Source organism: Acomys russatus, chromosome 23 (genome assembly GCF_903995435.1).
Source record: "Acomys russatus chromosome 23, mAcoRus1.1, whole genome shotgun sequence".
In the NCBI taxonomy this organism is placed as follows: Eukaryota; Metazoa; Chordata; class Mammalia; order Rodentia; family Muridae; genus Acomys; species Acomys russatus.
The window spans coordinates 52,953,698-52,969,972 of NC_067159.1; the positions used below are offsets into that span (position 1 = coordinate 52,953,698).

The 16,275-nt window shown below is 45.1% G+C and overlaps 1 protein-coding gene across 1 annotated transcript in view; it reads right to left on the minus strand.

Moving 5' to 3' along the window:
• Miga1 (mitoguardin 1) overlaps window positions 1-16,275 on the minus strand; it is a 58,895-nt gene that overhangs the window by 31,253 nt on the left and 11,367 nt on the right. The window lies entirely within an intron of this gene.

Consider the following 16,275-nt stretch of genomic DNA (forward strand, 5'->3'; position numbering starts at 1 on the left):
CTTAACTACAACTTGGAACCTTGTCCCTTTTACAGTTTTATTGAAAATGGACAAGTTCCTGCTGCCAACAGCTATTTTGTAGTCTTTAGTTTAAATTATCAACAGTCTAGGAAACTCCTGTAGCTCTTTTGTGGAAGGTTCTGTGTATGTGTGAGGGTTTGTTGTTTGTTTTGAGACAGGTTCTCACTATGTAGCCCTGGTTGGCATAGGTTGGCATAGAACTCACTGTATAGACAAGGTCAGCCTCTGCTACCACACCCATCCTCTTATGTCTGACAATCTGCTACCTATATTGTAACCCCTTCCCCATACCACACCCTGGTGGTAAGATGCTAAAATATATAGTGGTAAGATGCTAAAATATATAGTTTGAAAGAAAGAACAGAGTTAAATTCACAAGCCAAACACAATTTCAGAAAGGTTAAGACTGAGTTATGAAATACTTTCCCGATTTACCCTTCAATGGGCCTCTACTGGAAAGAGTAGCCCTGAGACCCACCAGCCTGGATGTTCTGCCCCCTACGGCTTTACCTTACACGAGATGATGGCACGTGTGCACAAACAGCTTGCCACTATGGCGCAGCACAAGAACAGATTGTCACAGCAGTTGTGTCTGGCTGTCCCTATTCATCAAAACGTCCATACACAGCAAAGACACAACAGAACAACTGTGCTTCCTAACTAGGAAATACAGCTGCCAATACAAACTGGGTGACATAGGGAAAAGGGGATACCCATTGTTTAGGTAGTAGCGTTCTCTCTCTTTCTTTAAGAAAATGACTTGAAATAAAATATAATTAAGAATGAGTTTGTGGGAGCTGGAGGGATGGCTCAGAGGTTAAGAGTGCTGGCTGCTCTTCCAAAGGGCTTAAGTTCAGTTCCCAGCACCCACATGGTAGCTCACAACTGTCTGTAACTCCAGTTCCAGATCTGACACTCTCACACAGACACGCATGCAGGCAAAAAACAAATGCACATAAAATAAAAATAAATTATTGAAAAAAGAATGAGCTGGGCGTGGTAGCACACGCCTTTAATCCCAGCACTCGGGAGGCAGAGGCAGGTGGATCGCTGTGAGTTCGAGGCCAGCCTGGTCTACAAAGTGAGTCCAGGATGGCCAAGGCTACACAGAGAAACCCTGTCTCGAAAAACCAAAAAAAAAAAAAAAAAAAAAAAAAAAAAAAAAAAAAAAAAAGAAAGAAAAAAGAAAAAAGAAAAAAAGAATGAGTTTGTCGTTAAGGAGTTATAGACTTAACAGGGCCAATAGGTTCAACTGGTCTTTATACTATAAAGGCCCTCACCAAAGGGACATAGGAGGACAGAAAAGTAGTCCGAATGTCAGACCAACTTCTTCCTGGAGAAAGGTGATGCTTAGCCTTATGTGGGCCTTTTCCTAACACTACAAAGGCCTTATATGGCTGGGTGAAGCCCTTGACAGAGTAATCACAGCTATGGAGATGTAATTTGGATTAAGAGACAAAGGCAAGCATCAGGCACCCCGTTTCTTTCTGGAACTCACAGCAACTGTGACTGTACTGGTCATCTCTGGACCTGTTTTGACCTGCAGAAATGACATCAGTTCGGCTTCGTCTTGTGGTATTATTATGCCCCTGAAATTGAAATCATGAGGCATAACCCTACAGGGGAATTACTAACCACATTTCTCAAGTGCTGTGTAACTTGTGCTCTGTATATTTAGCGACCTAAGTACATAACTGAAGCCTGAAGTTCAGATCACTGCCTAAAAATACAGCCTCGGGGAGGCTATCTTCCTGCCGCGGTGATGCTGCAGCAATAGACGGATACCAGTCTCATGGTGCCAGCTCTGCTCAGAGGGGGTCTGAGGTCTTCCTGTTTGCAGCCAAGCTCCTGCAGTGTCCCAGAGAATTATCTCTCTCTGGGCAGGAGGGCCCATTTTAAAGTTTTTCTTGTTTACTGCCAGAAAGATCTGTGTACTCAGTATCAGAGTAGAAAAATATTTATTTTCCCATAGAGGAACTCTTATCAACTCAAAATACAAAACTCAAAGAGACACAAGCACCTCTACAAAAAAGAAGCTATAAGAAAAGATAAAATATTGAAATTGTACCAGCTAACTTTCCAGAAGCTCCTTCAAACACTTGCATTTGACTTGACATCTAAATAATTTTCTACAGCTAATTTTTGCCTGAAGAAACAAAGTTCAAGCCTTGTGTGGCCTACCTTTCTAGGCTTACTGCTGTGTGCACATGGTGTCCACAAAAAACTTGTTGCCCAAACTGGTCTCTTCTGTAGCTTGATTCTGTGGCTCTCTCTGCTAGCAATGTCCTTTTCTCAGCGCTCTTCCTGACAGACCTACTGTCTATTTTCAACTTATTCCTTCCATGAAGCCTTCTCTTGAGCGGCCCAAAGAATATTCACACGCTTTTCCTGTAGTGTTTGCACCGAACTTAATAAGCATGGAGTAAGGCTTACTCCAGCATGCTGCTTTCTGGGTTGGGTGTTAAACACTAGACTCTAGTTGAAGCTCTGCTGTAGTAAGAGATGCGTCTTCCCTCTGACACCTTTATGCCATGCTTTCTACACACCAAGAAATTACATGTTTGGGCCATGTGTGCTGGCCTAGTCCTGTAATGCCAGAATGCACAAGACATGTTTTTTACATTTATTTATTAAGTGTATGTATGTACATGGGCACGTATGCCATGGCATGTGAGTAGAAGTCAGAGGACAATGTGTGGGAATTCAGTTTTCACTCTCCACCATGTGGGCTCTAGTGATTGTGATTCTAAGTGGCCAGGCTTAACCCTTTACCCTCTGATCTGTTTGGCCAGTCAGATACTGACTTTAAGGCCAGTCTATGCTATGCAGTGAGGCACCCGCCTTAAATCCACCAACTAAACAACCCCCCCAAACAAACAAACAAACAAACAAACCTAAACAACAATAACAAAAACCACACAGGAGAAAAAAGTTTTTTAAAATACATATTCCAGGTCTAAGATACTTAGTTTATTCTGTTCAAACGTTAGATCACACGAAGGCCCAATACCTAAAGCACGCACACTTCCCAGCAACTCTTCGGAACTGTAAAATTTCCTGGTTTGCTTTTAAGGTCGAAATTTGTCCCTGCACATCAGTGTAAAAGAATCTCAAAATCCTTTGCATTAGCCAGAACAAAACAAAACAAAAACAAACAAAATCCCTCCACCGCCAACAACAAAAAAACGCAAGCCAAAAACCCACCACCACCACTGGTCATACTCAGGGTTGCAGAGTTGCTTCTAATACTGATGTTGCAATATATCCTTTTATAAAAAATAAGCATATAACATTTAAAGCCTAATTAATTGCAAAAGGAAACTATAGATTAATAGGCTAGACCTTTATTCATGTAAGCACTATCAATTAAACAATGTCCACAAACTATTAGCAAGCCCCATATATCGTAAATCATGTTTTTTTTGTTTTTGTTTGTTTTTTTGTTTTTGTTTTTCGAGACAGGGGGTCTCTGTGTCAGCCTTGGCCGTCCTGGACTCACTTTGTAGACCAGGCTGGCCTCGAACTCATAGCGATCCGCCCGCCTCTGCCTCCCGAGTGCTGGGATTAAAAGCGTGCCCCACCACGCCTGGCTTCCATGTTTATTTTTAAGCTGGCATAAAATCCTACACAAACACTTTAACCAGCAGAAGCGAAGGTCTTATAGGGCCGGAGTGTCAACTACACAGGGCACATTTGATCCTTAGTACCACAGGAATGGAAAAAGAAACCAGTACTAATTCCTGAATGTTTTATGTGACTCTCAGTCTGAATATTTAGAGATGAGGACACAACTAAAGCCTGTGGCTCATATCACTCCCTAAAAATAAATGACTACTAAAACAACTTGCTATTAACGACACACAACACACTACAAAATTGAACTGGCACATCCCAGTGTGACTGTGCGACACACTCAAGTACACGATGCTAACAGAAGGCTCCCTTCTAATGTAGCCGTCACCCCTTGGCATCAGGTTTCAATCCCATATTCTACCAATCACACAGTTTTTGAGACCAACTAAAAAGTTTCAATCAAAATTTATGAAAGGTAACAAAATAATGAAGATAACAAAAATCTCTAATATTATAAGATATAAACATACTTTTATTGTAGATTTGGTATATATGAAAATTGTCATGCTTAACAATATACATATATCGAGACTAAAAAGAATATTTCTGAATCTACCATCTACTTATCCCACTTATTTCAAACTTTAAAAATTCTTTACTTATTAAGTAAAAAGAAAATTATGTAGACTACTACTGTGTATCTACTGCTTGATATCTGTGGTATTTGAGTCTATAAATGAGCCTCGCAAATCATCAGAAACAGGAGCAGATAAGCCAGGAATTAACCCACGTCCCAAATGCCCCAACCAGATCTGTTTACTCTCAAGCTCTTTATCTTGGGCTCTTCAACAGGCAAGCTTCAGTCACAGTGTTGGGAAGAGCAGGCAGGGAGGGGGCTTTGGCTCTGAGTCAATACTGAAAGCACATGGTGTTACTCTCCAGTTGTTCCACAGAAAGAAGGCTTAGCTGGCTAATCAGATTGTAGGCAACACAAAGGTACATGGTAAACAGATCAAGAAACACCTGCAAATCCATTCATTTACTTTTCTTATGTTTATTTATGGGCTGTGGGTTTGTGTGTGTGGGGTCGGAGGACAACTTGTGGGAGTTTAAGTCTCTCTTTACAGTATGGGGGTCCCAGGGACTGAATTTGGGTATTATGCCTGGCAGCAAGCACCCATGTTCTCTGAGCCATCCTGGAAGCCAGCAAATCACCTTGTTTGTTTGAGACAGGTTTACTGTGTAGCCCTAGCTGGCCCAGCACTCGCTGTGTAGACCAACCAGGCTGGTCTCACACTCATCGGCCGCCATCGGCCTTCCAATCGCTGCATTAAGACTACGTGTCACCATGTCCAGCACAGACCAGAAAATCTTTTACTTTTCTTTTTAAAATTTTTTATTGGTGTTTTGCTTTTGGTTGGTTGGTTTTTGGTTTTTCGAGACAGGGTTTCTCTATGTAGCCCTGGCTGTCCTGGATTCATTTTGTAGACCAAGCTGGTCTCTGCCTCCTGAGTTCTGGTATTAAAGGCATACAAACCATAAAATCTTTTTTTTTTTTTTTAAGATTTATTTATGTATACAAGTGCTCCACCTACATGCATCAGATCCCAGTACAGATGGCTGTGAGCCACCATGTGGTTGCCGGAGATTGGACTCAGGACCTCTGGAAGAGCAGAGAGTGCTCTTAACTGCTGAGCCATCTCTCCAGCCCAGACCAGAAAATCTTAATGTCACCTTCTTATCTATTGATTCAAGTGCACGTAAAAATTATCTGTGTTAAAGAAAAACCATCTGCTGAACTCTGAGATGCCAGTTTCACAGTCTCCACACAAATCTTCTGTAGCCGCTCTACATCAGGCCCAGGAAGCCGTGTTATATGAAGGCAGAAGAGGGCTTATTTGGTTCTTTCTTTCTTGTAACAAGTTTCCCTTAATAGCCCAGAATGGCTTCAGCCTTTGCCCTCCCACCCCTGCCCTCCAAATGCTGGTATAGTCAGGCTTTGAAAAGAATCCGAAGTGCAGAAAGCACCTTCCCTTCCCTGCCTAGCACCTTCCCTTCCCTGCCTAGTGCAAAGCCGTTTCCTTATCACAGGACTGATGATGGGTATAAATAAATCTATTTAACTGTTCTGTTGCATTTCTTTTGCAAGTAGTGTGTGTGTGTGTGTGTGTGTGTGTGTGTGCATGCGTGCGTGTGTGTGTGCATGCGTGCGTGTGTGTGTGTGCGCGCGCGCGCGCGTGCGTGCGTGTGATCCTAAGCGTGTGTTTGCAGGTGTGCAGGTGTGTGCAGAAGCTTAGACGCAGAGGCTGGAAGTTGGTGGCAGGGATCTTTGGAAGTCATTCTCCACCTTTATCCGTCTCCTCCTCCTCCTCCTTCTCCTCCATGACATTCGTTCTTGACAATTTCACCCACGTGTCTAGTGTATTCTGTTTGTTCTTACCTCCCTTCTCTTACCTGCCGGCCTCTCCACAGCTCCCTTCCCTCCTGTGGTCTTGTCACCCACTGATTCTAACCAGGACCATCTTTGTGGCATGTGTTGGAGCCGTGTGAATTCAACACTGGGTACATAATGGGAGGCAGTAACTGTCCCTTACCCAGAATCACCTGGCTGCCAACAAGTCAGCGGGGAGGGAGGGGGTCCTGCGCCCCGCCCCCACCTGTGACTGGTGGTTGACTGGCCCAGGCTCTGCAGGCTCAGTGCAGGCAACCACAGCTGCCGTGGGGCATGCTTGCAACAGCTGTGTCATGCCCTGACAATAGCTTCTCACAGCTCTTCTCTTACAGTCTTTCTGCTCTCTCCGCTGTATGGTCCCTGAGTCTTAGAGGAAGTGGCCTAAGCATCCTGTTTAGGGCACCTTATTTTTGATGGGGGTGGGGTGGGGCCGGTGTCTCACTGAACCTGAAGTTCCCAGATCCAGCTAGGAAGGCCAATGAGCTTCAGGGGTCCACTCGTCTGTCTCCACCACCCCAGAGCTGAGGCTTCTACAGGGCCACCAAGGATCCAAACTGAAGCCCGTCCTACAGAGCAGCCTCTCTCTTGTGCTGTAGCTGTTTCTCCCTGTGAGAGTGTACAGTGGCTAACACTGAGAACTGGACCATACTGTGCATCTAGGAAACACAAGGTAACTGTAACTAACTACTCAGTGCACAGCTCTGCCTGTGCTGCAGGCCTTGCAGCAAGCCAGGCCTGCGAGCTCGTCACTGCCACGCAGAGCCTGAGCTCACTCTCCTGGGCAGAGGCAGGGGTCTAAGGCGGGGGAGTTTTCTCTCTTCCGACCTCCCGTCAGGGAAGAAGTTATAGGAAGCCTCGCCACATTGTCTAATCCAGCTTTTTTTTTTTTTTCCTAATCCAGCTTTTAAGAAAAGGTTTAAAAACATTAATACCACTCAAGAGCCAAGGGAAATGAATCAGTCCATAAAGTATGACTCAATCTTTTTTTTTCTAAAGAAAGAAAGAAAAGGACAAATTTGCCATTTTGAGAAAAAAAGAGCAAGGCCCGTTAGCTGGACTGCCCAGCAGCGGGGAGTTGAAGGAGGAGGAGCACAGGCCTGTTGTTTGAGTTACAGACTGAGGTAGAATTCAAACAGCAGGTGGGAGGCCTGTGAGCAGGCTGGGGTGGGGTGGGGGAGGAAGGGAGGGAGGGAGGGAGAATGTTCAGGGTTTCGAGTTCTAAGGAGGGACACCCGGGATGACTTCCATTTCTCAAAATCAGGTAGGTACAAAGCTGACTGTGGGGGAAGGTCCGCTCCCCACCCCTAGGTAGAGTTTTAAAATGTTTGGAAGACGTGATATATGAAGTTGTACATAGGACTAAATGTGCCGGGCGGGGTATTTGAGCAACCCCAGATTATGCAAATCTCCATTACGTGGCATGAAAAATCCTGCCCTTCTACAGCACTTGCCATAACCCACTTAACTATTTTCCTGCTAGTGCACTTTCAGTTGGATGTATTTTTTTTCTAATAATAGTGATAGGATGTGCAATCCTTATGTCTCTGTGTTCCTTGTTCTAGGTCACAGAAAACTAGGACTTTTGGGGGGTTCCCACCAAACCCCAGGGTCAGAAAAAAAAGTAATAAAAATAATAAAATGCAAGTCAACAATGTGCTTGCTATCCAAGCATGAGAACCTTAGCATGGTACATGAATTTAAAAAGCCACATGCAGCGACGCGCATCCACACCCTCAGTGCCTGACAGGTGGGGGCAGGAGAGCCTGTGTCCGAAGCTTACTGGTCAGCTTAGCTTAGCTAGGGTAATACCCTGTAGGGTCAGAGAGACCTGTCTATAGACAGCCTTGCACAGGCACCAGGACATCACCATGGTCTACCACACACACACACACACACACACACACACTCACGCCCACATTAAGGCATGCCTCTGCGTAAACACATATACTTAACACACATAAAAAAACAAGGTAGAGATTGATAGAGGAGCCACTTAACACCGACCTCCGGTTTCCACATGCACACCCACACAAACATCATATAGACCTAAAATCATCGCATAATTTTTAAAATAAAAGAAAAAAGTTTAAATTTTTGTTATCAATTTATTAAAAAATGAGTAAACCTTTGAATGGTGCCCCAAAGACCAACAAATGTCAGCTTAAAGTATGGAGCGGGGCACCCAAGGTCTCTGCAAAGCAGCTTTATTCTCTATATGCAAACCCCAGAAGAGGGAAGGTCAGAAGGCATCTTGACCTGTGTACAGTGACAGCATCAGCAAGAGACTTGAAAGACAAAAGCAAGGAAATACGCTAAAATACAGAGTTGCTTTCAAAATCTTGCTGAAAATGTTCCGCTCTGGAGCCTGCTATGGTGGTTCATACCTTAATTCCACCACAAAGGATAATAAAACAAAAGAACCGTTCTGAGAAGACTGCTCAGTTCTACGCAGTGCAGTGGGAGCAGCCACAGGACAGAGGGAAAAGACGACGGAGAACCTGGGTGCAGTGGAGGTAAACAAGTTTTTGTCTTGATCCCAAGTGTGGAATGGGGAACAGACTTGTGAGAGAGCAGGTGATGTTTATCCACTTGAAGGTGGGGGGCTTGGTTTTTAACAGCTAAAAAACATCCCAGTACAGACTCTGAGAGGATATATATATATATGAGCCCTGAACAGGGCGAGGAGGCTTTTTGGGACGAGGTATTGGTTGGCTGTTCATTGCTCCACTCCAAGATGCTCCTAGAGAGAACTGCTCCAGGCTCCGGCTGCTGTTCCAGGTTCCAGCAGCAACTTTGGTGGAAATGCTGGTCTGCTGAAATCCTGCCGCCTATACCAGGCGAATTGTTCCCATTAACCTCTTTTCTCTTCTATCTAGTGTAGGTGGCTTGGTAGGGAGGTATAAGCATTTTAAGAACCCCAAATAAAGTAGGTTTGGAAAAGTTGGAGCCTGGGAGTTGAGAAGGTGAGAGCATCACACAGACAGAACAGGAAGCCAGAGGCTTTGGTGGCAACCAGACAAGCCAGTTCCACATTCACTGACAGATCCTGTCTCCGAAAATATGCGTAGAGCGATACGGGAGGACACTGAGATTTCCCTCGCGCACCCACACAAAACTGCAAATGCGGGCGTGCACGCGCGCGCGCACATACACACACACACACAGAGAGAGAGAGAGAGAGAGAGAGAGAGAGAGAGAGAGAAGTATCTTCTTTCAGAAAATGTAAATATTATTATGTGAAAAATAAAATTCACAGGAAAAGATGCTATTTTCTAGAAAATATGATTGAACAATACTATTGTAAAGCAAGTTGTAAACACAGTACAACCATATACACCTAAGCATGCAATTTGAAAAATCATCTTAGACTAAGCCTTTTTAAAGAGCTGGAACAAGAGTACAAGAATGAAGAAAAGCAAGTGGCAGTGCTTGCCTGCGTCCAGTGCATGGCCGCAATCACTCTATAACATTAATGCAACCTGGCTCTCAGGCTTGCTCTCAGCACTGCAGAGTGAATGTGGCAGGGTCCCCTGCTGGCTAAGCACTCCTTCAGTGAGATACAGTGTTAGCACTCCTTTTACTTTTTGAGACAAGGCCTCACAAAGTTGACCTGTCTGTGTGGGAAGGAGTAAGCTTTGTCACAGGTGGGAGCAGTCTTGGTGGGCTTTACCCTTGGGCACCCCATGAATACCTTGTGACAGACTGAGTGGAGCCATCCTGGGTTTGGAATTCTGGAAGCAGACCTGGGAACCCCACCTGGTCTATTGTCTTTCTAATGGACCCTCACCGGGAGAAGGAGCCGGTCCTTCCCACGTGACTGAGGGAGTTGGGGAAGGGAGAAAAACAAAGTCGGCTGCAGGGAGAGGGTGCAGGCAGCAGCGGACAAGCTGGATCAGCACGCCGGCCAGAGAGACACCTAAGGATCCGTCCCGTGGAACGGCTACCGGAAGGTTCACTCTTTCGTCCCTTTAACCTTTTTCCTTCTTTTATAAGCTAGTTGGGTTGCATAATAAAGTTTAATTGCTAAGAAACAGAGTCAACATGTCTGTCCTTGAACTTATTCTGGAAGCCTAAGCAGGCCATGAAGCTGTGGTCTTCCTGCCCTGGCCACCCAAGCTGGCAAAAGCCGGCCCGGCTAATCATACATCTCACAGATAAACTAAGTTTCTGGAAAGGCCTCATGGGTAAGGAGAGGGGTGAGGCAGGACGTTAGCCGGTGTGTGTTCAGCTTCAAAGCTCATGTTCCTAAATAACTACAAAACAACACTAGCTCTGTTCACCTAGAGCTACAATCACAGTGGAAGGGTTTGGCTGGTTGCACATCAGAAATTGTTTTTCTTGAAATATTTTTTATAATAAAGTTTTAAAAACACATAACAGGGCTGGAGAACTGTCTCAGCAGCTAAACGCCCCTGCTCCGACAGAGGCCCAAACCCAGTTCCCAGCTGCACAGTCAGGTGGCTCACAGCTGCCTGTAACTCCAGCTGCAGATCAGATCCCTTTTCTGGCCTGCACAGGCACCCACATTCACATGTGCACCCGCAACATATACACACATACATATAGGTAAATATTTATTTATTTATTTGGTGTTTTTTTCAAGACAGGGTTTCTCTGTGTAGTCTTGGCTGTCCTGGACTCACTTTGTAGACCAGGCTGGCCCTGAACTTAGAGATCCACCCGCCTCTGCCTCCCAAGTGCTGGGATTAAAGGCGTGCACCACCACCGCCTGGCTAGATTTTTAAAAACTATAATAGCTAACGTCTTTGATCTCAGCACTCTGAAGGCAGAGGCAGGCAGGTCTCTGAGTTCAAAGCCAGCCTGGTCTACAGAATGAATTTCAGGCTACAAAGAGAAACCCTGTCTTTAAAAACAAAACAAACGGGTGGCACACATCTGTAATTGCGGCATTTGGAAGACTGGGGCAGGAGAAGGGTTTTGAACTGGAAACCAGCCTGAGCTAAAGAACAAGGTCAAACCCAGCACTAGATACCTAGGGAGGCCCTATCTGAAAAACAAAAATTAGGAAAAAAAAACCATTATAAAATCATTGTTAATCACCTGGAAAACAAGAACTATAAAGAAACACCACCCAGTATCTAGAAGCTATGAGGCAGAAGAACTTACACAGTAATGGAGATGTTCATACTGTTTAGTGTTCTGTGAATAACCTTTACAGAAATGGAGTACTGTATTCCAAGTGTTTGCGAATAACCTTTCAGGGTCTTTTTCATTCTGAGTTACAGTGGCAAAATGTGCCAGAAGTGTTGGCTTAACATTAATTCTCAGTCCAGCAAGCAGCACAGAACGGCATTTATGATGTGCTGCCCTCTAGCGATGATAACAGCACTTCACAGCTAAGTTTAGCAGCGAGAACCTTTGACTTTGCTGATAAAGACCTTCATTCCGTCTGTGAACTGTAACATCTGTGGTGAGCGGGGAGACCACGCACCTACTGTGTAAGTTGAGAATAAGATGTTGGGACGTACAAGTTTACAAGTATGGGAGGCTGGAGAGATGGATCAGTGGTTAAAAGCACCCATGATGGCTCACAACCTTTGTAACTCCAGTTCCAGGGGACCTGACATCTTATTCTGACCTCTGCAGCTGCCAGGTACACCCGTGGTACACACGGACATATATGCAAGCAAAACACCCATAAACACTAAAAAAAAAAAAAAAAAGAAAAGAAAGAAAAGAAAAAAAAAGGGGGAGGGGGGCTCAGGAGCCTATCTAATGATGACTTGCTAATTCAGACAGGAAATGCCAGCACAGAACAGAAAAGATGGTTCATAGGATACGATTCTGTTACATTCACGGGAGGAACCCAGCTTCTTAATACCTAATCCAAATCCTGCCTAATTCAAATCTATTTCTCATCATGGGAATAAATGAGAAGTTAAAATGCATTATAACTATTCTACTATACTGCTTTTTCAAGCTCCCCCAACCCCCACTGTGTATAAGTGTATGTTTGTGTGCTTGTGTGTAGGCCTGTAAGCATAGGTGAGTGCTTGTAGATGGAGGCCAAAGGTTGATGTCAGGTTTTTCCTGAGTCGTTTTCAGTCAGGGTCTCTCACTGGGCCAGGAGCTCACAGATTCAGATAAGCTACCTGGCCAGTGAGCTCCAGAGTTCCACCTGTGTCCGTGTCCCCAGAGCCGGGATGACATCTGCACACCGTGATGCCCAGCTTTAAGTAGACGCAGGGGACCCACACTCAGGCCCTCACTCTTGCCTGGCAGGTGCTTTAGACTAAGCCATTTGCCAGTCACACTTATGCATGTTTCTAAGAGTTATTTACATGTGGTATGTATGGGTTTTGCATACCTGCATGTCTGTGCAGCACATGCATGCAGGGCCTGCAGGCCAGAAGACTGTTAGATCTGCAACTGGAGTTATAGATGGTTGCCTGCCTCTATGTGGGTACCAGAAACAACCCCAGGGGCCTCTCTGATAGCAGCAAGTGCTTTTAACTGGTGAGGCATCTTCTCAGGCCCTCACACATTCTGTGTGAACATTTATTCTATGTGCATGGGTGTTTTGCCTGAAAGCATGTCTATGCACTATTTGCGTGCTTGGTACCTTGCAGACCAAAAGAGGACATCAAATGCCCAGGGACTGGAATTACAGAGGGTTGTGAGCTGCCACTGGATGCTGGGAATTAAACCTGTGTGGGGTAGCAGCCTGGAGCAAGAGTGAGGTGGAGATGTGTCCAATGTTAGAAGAGCTCATCTCCTGACCTCCCTGTCCTGGGCCTGCATGTCCCAGTGCTCGCAGTCTTGCGACCCCACCTTCACCACCGTTGAGGTAGTCATGTAACCTGGTGACCAGGTTTCAGGTCTCCTTATAAGGACATGTCTAGCAAGCACTTAGAATTCCTCTCCACGCAAATGAATCATTCCTAGGGCCTAGCCCCAGCTGACGATGCACACTCACCCAAAACCCCTACCTGCTTCCTCAAGGTTCATCTAAGCCTTGCTCCCCCAGTAAAGAGCGCTGTATCCCTGGCAGAGTGGTGCCACTGAAAGCGTTATGCAGGACAAGGCTCTGGCACTCACCACCAGAGACCCTGCTAACCCGCCCGCCGGCTTCACCAAACTTCATTCCTTTTCAAGTCCAGCATCTGCAGGAATTGGTGCCTGGATGCCCCAAGGGATGAAGCAGGACCTGGGCTCCGGAAAGACACGCCTGCGCACTCAGTTTTCTTTTTCTTCCTTCTTCCTTCTCCCTCCTTCTTCTTCTTCTTTCTTCTTCTTTTTGGTTTTTTGGAGACAGGGTTTCTCTGTGTAGCCTTGGCTGTCCTGGACTCACTTTGTAGACCAGGCTGGCCTTGAACTCAAGGTGATCCACCTGCCTCTGCCTCCCAAGTGCTGGGATTAAAGGCAAAGCCTGAACCAATTCTTAAGTCCTTCAAGCATATTTTTAATGCACAACAAATTATTATAATAAAACCTGGTGTAAAGGTTTGTTGCTGGGTTTTTGTTTTGGTTCGCTTTTTTTGGAGACAGGGTTTTATTATGTCGTCCTAGCTGACCTAGAACTTGCTATGTAGATTAGGGTGGCCTCAAAAATCAGACATCTGCCTTTTCTGCCTCCCTGAAAACTAAGATTAAAGGTATGCACCACCACATCTGGCTTAAGTATGTTTCATTTATTCATTTGTAATTTTATTTTATGTATGAGTGTTCTTGCCTGTGTGTATGTCTGTGCACCACATGCATTACCAAAAGAGGACACTGGATCTCTTAGAAATGGAGTTACAGATGGTTATGAGCCATCGTGTGGCTGCTGGGAGGAGAACGTGGGTCCTCTGGAAGAGCAGTCAGTGCTCTTGGCCACGAACACCTCTCTCCAGCCCTTAAGTGTATTTTTTTTGAAACACAGAATAAGGGGCTGAGGTGCAGCTCAGCAGGTGGAGCACTTGCCTAGGATGCTCAGGTCTCCTGAGCTTGGGATGTAGCTCAGCAGGTGGAGCACTTGCCTAGGATGCTCAGGTCTTCTGAGCTTGGGATGTAGCTCAGTGGTGAATGCTTAGTACAGGTGCTGCTTCTCAATAAACACACTGTTATCTAAAAAGAAATATGAGGCATGAGTGGTGGCACATGCTGCTCTCGCAGAGACGAGAACCTGCATTCAGTACCCAGCACTTACATCGCGGCTGATAACCATCTGTAACTCCTGTCACAGATAGTCAATATACGGACATACAGACAGACACTCGGCATATATAAATACACATAAAAATAAGTTAATAAACATGCTAAAATTTGTGCTAAAAGGCCAGGTGATATGGAGCATGCCTGTAATCCCAGTACTTGGAAGGCAGAGGCAGATGAATCTCTGTGAATTTGAGGCCAGCCTGGTCTACAAAGCGAGTCCAGGACAGCTGAGGCTACACAGAGAAACCCTGTCTTGAAAATCTAAAAACAAACAAAAACAGATGAGCATACAGCTCAGTGGGTAGTGTTTGCTTAGTATGCATAATGTCCCATGTTCAGTCCCTGTAGGTTCAGTTTTCTTAACCAATATATTTTATTACAAACTTATTAACCGAGCGTATGTCACTTATAACCCAATTAACTGAAACAATAAGAAAAAAGGATCAAGGAACACAATAACAAAACCGTAAGGATATCAGTTCTGAGGAACGATTCTCCTGGCGTAATCAGCAGGATTTCTTCTGCTGGAACCTGGAGTAACCAGAACCCAGAACCTCAGCAGGAGCCGGAGCCCCAAAGCCTTCCCTCAAGTAGTTTAGTTCTCTCTAGGAGCGTCTCAAAGTGGAGCGATGAACAGCCAAAGCTATCCCAAGTCTCCAAAGGCCCCGCCTCTTGTTTCTAGCTCACTTTTATATCTCCTCCCAGAGTATGTTCATGGATCTTTTCATATGACAACAATCAAGCTCCCGCATGAGATGGTTGGTCTTCTAGTGGATTAACCTCACCTGTTCTCTCACAAGACCGTTCCGATCCCACACTTGGGATCATAACAAAAACAGGTTTATCGTTCCTTCAAGTCCCCACACCACATAAGCCTGGCAGAGTAGTGTAAACCACTTAGCAGACACAGGCAGGAGTATCAGAAGTTCAAGACCATCCTCAGCTACACAGCCTGGGATACATTAGACCCTGTCTTTAGGCGAAGATTCTAAAGGTGTATGGTGATCATCCCAAGAGCCCATATGTTCCAAATTCCAACCCAATCAATGTCACCATGTCCTAGAACCTTTAATACAGTCTTAAAGTTTATATAATATATACATTATGTGCCCATTTTGCAGATGAGAATCCTGAGGTTTGAACAAGTGATCCAACCATGCAGTTAATAAATGACAGTGATGACATATGGGTCCGCATAGTGAGCACTTTCAGTTATTACACAGACAAAGACCAAAGGTAAATGCATCAGACGAAGTCTTAAAAGTACAAAGTCTGGCACAGCCTACCTCAGGCAAACAGATCGGCCTCCCTCCTTCATCCCAGACTCAAGCATGATGGGATGAGGTCTTTCTACAACTTCTGCTCTAAGGACTCAGGAGACAGACAGAGCATCATGGAGAGTTTGCAGCTAGACGGGCCTATGTGGTGGGTTTCAGCCCACCCAGAGCTCTAAGGGGAAAGCCTGCCTCAAAGACAGAGTGGGGCCGGTGAGGCAGCTCGCAGGTTGGAAGCACTTGCTGTCCTTAGAGGACCCAGGTCCTATTCCCTGCACCCACACAGAGGCTCATAGCCTTTGTGGCTCTGTCCTAGGGCATCTGGCACCTCTTCTGCCTCCAGGGGTACCAGGCATGCATATGGGGCACAAACATATATGCAGGTAAAATTCCCATACACATTAAAAAAAAGACAAAATAGAAAAGATTTTAAAAATTATTTCCATAAAACAAATGGAGCCTTGAAATAAGAAAGACACTCAAGGGCTTGGAGAAATGACTCAGTGGTTAAGATCACCGGCTGCTCTTCCAGAGGACCCGGGTTCAATTCCTAGCACCCATATGGCACTTACAACCATCTGTAACTCTAGTTCCAAGGAATCCGACACCCTCACACTGACATACATGCAGGTAACCAATGCACATAAAGTCAAAAATGAATAATGTACATGTAGTGTGTGTATATACACATATACACATACACTCAAGTTAACCAGATCACCACACACATATGGAGGAAGAAAAATCTTTGATAAAAAAACAGAGGGTCTGGGGAGATAGCTCAGTGAGTAAAGT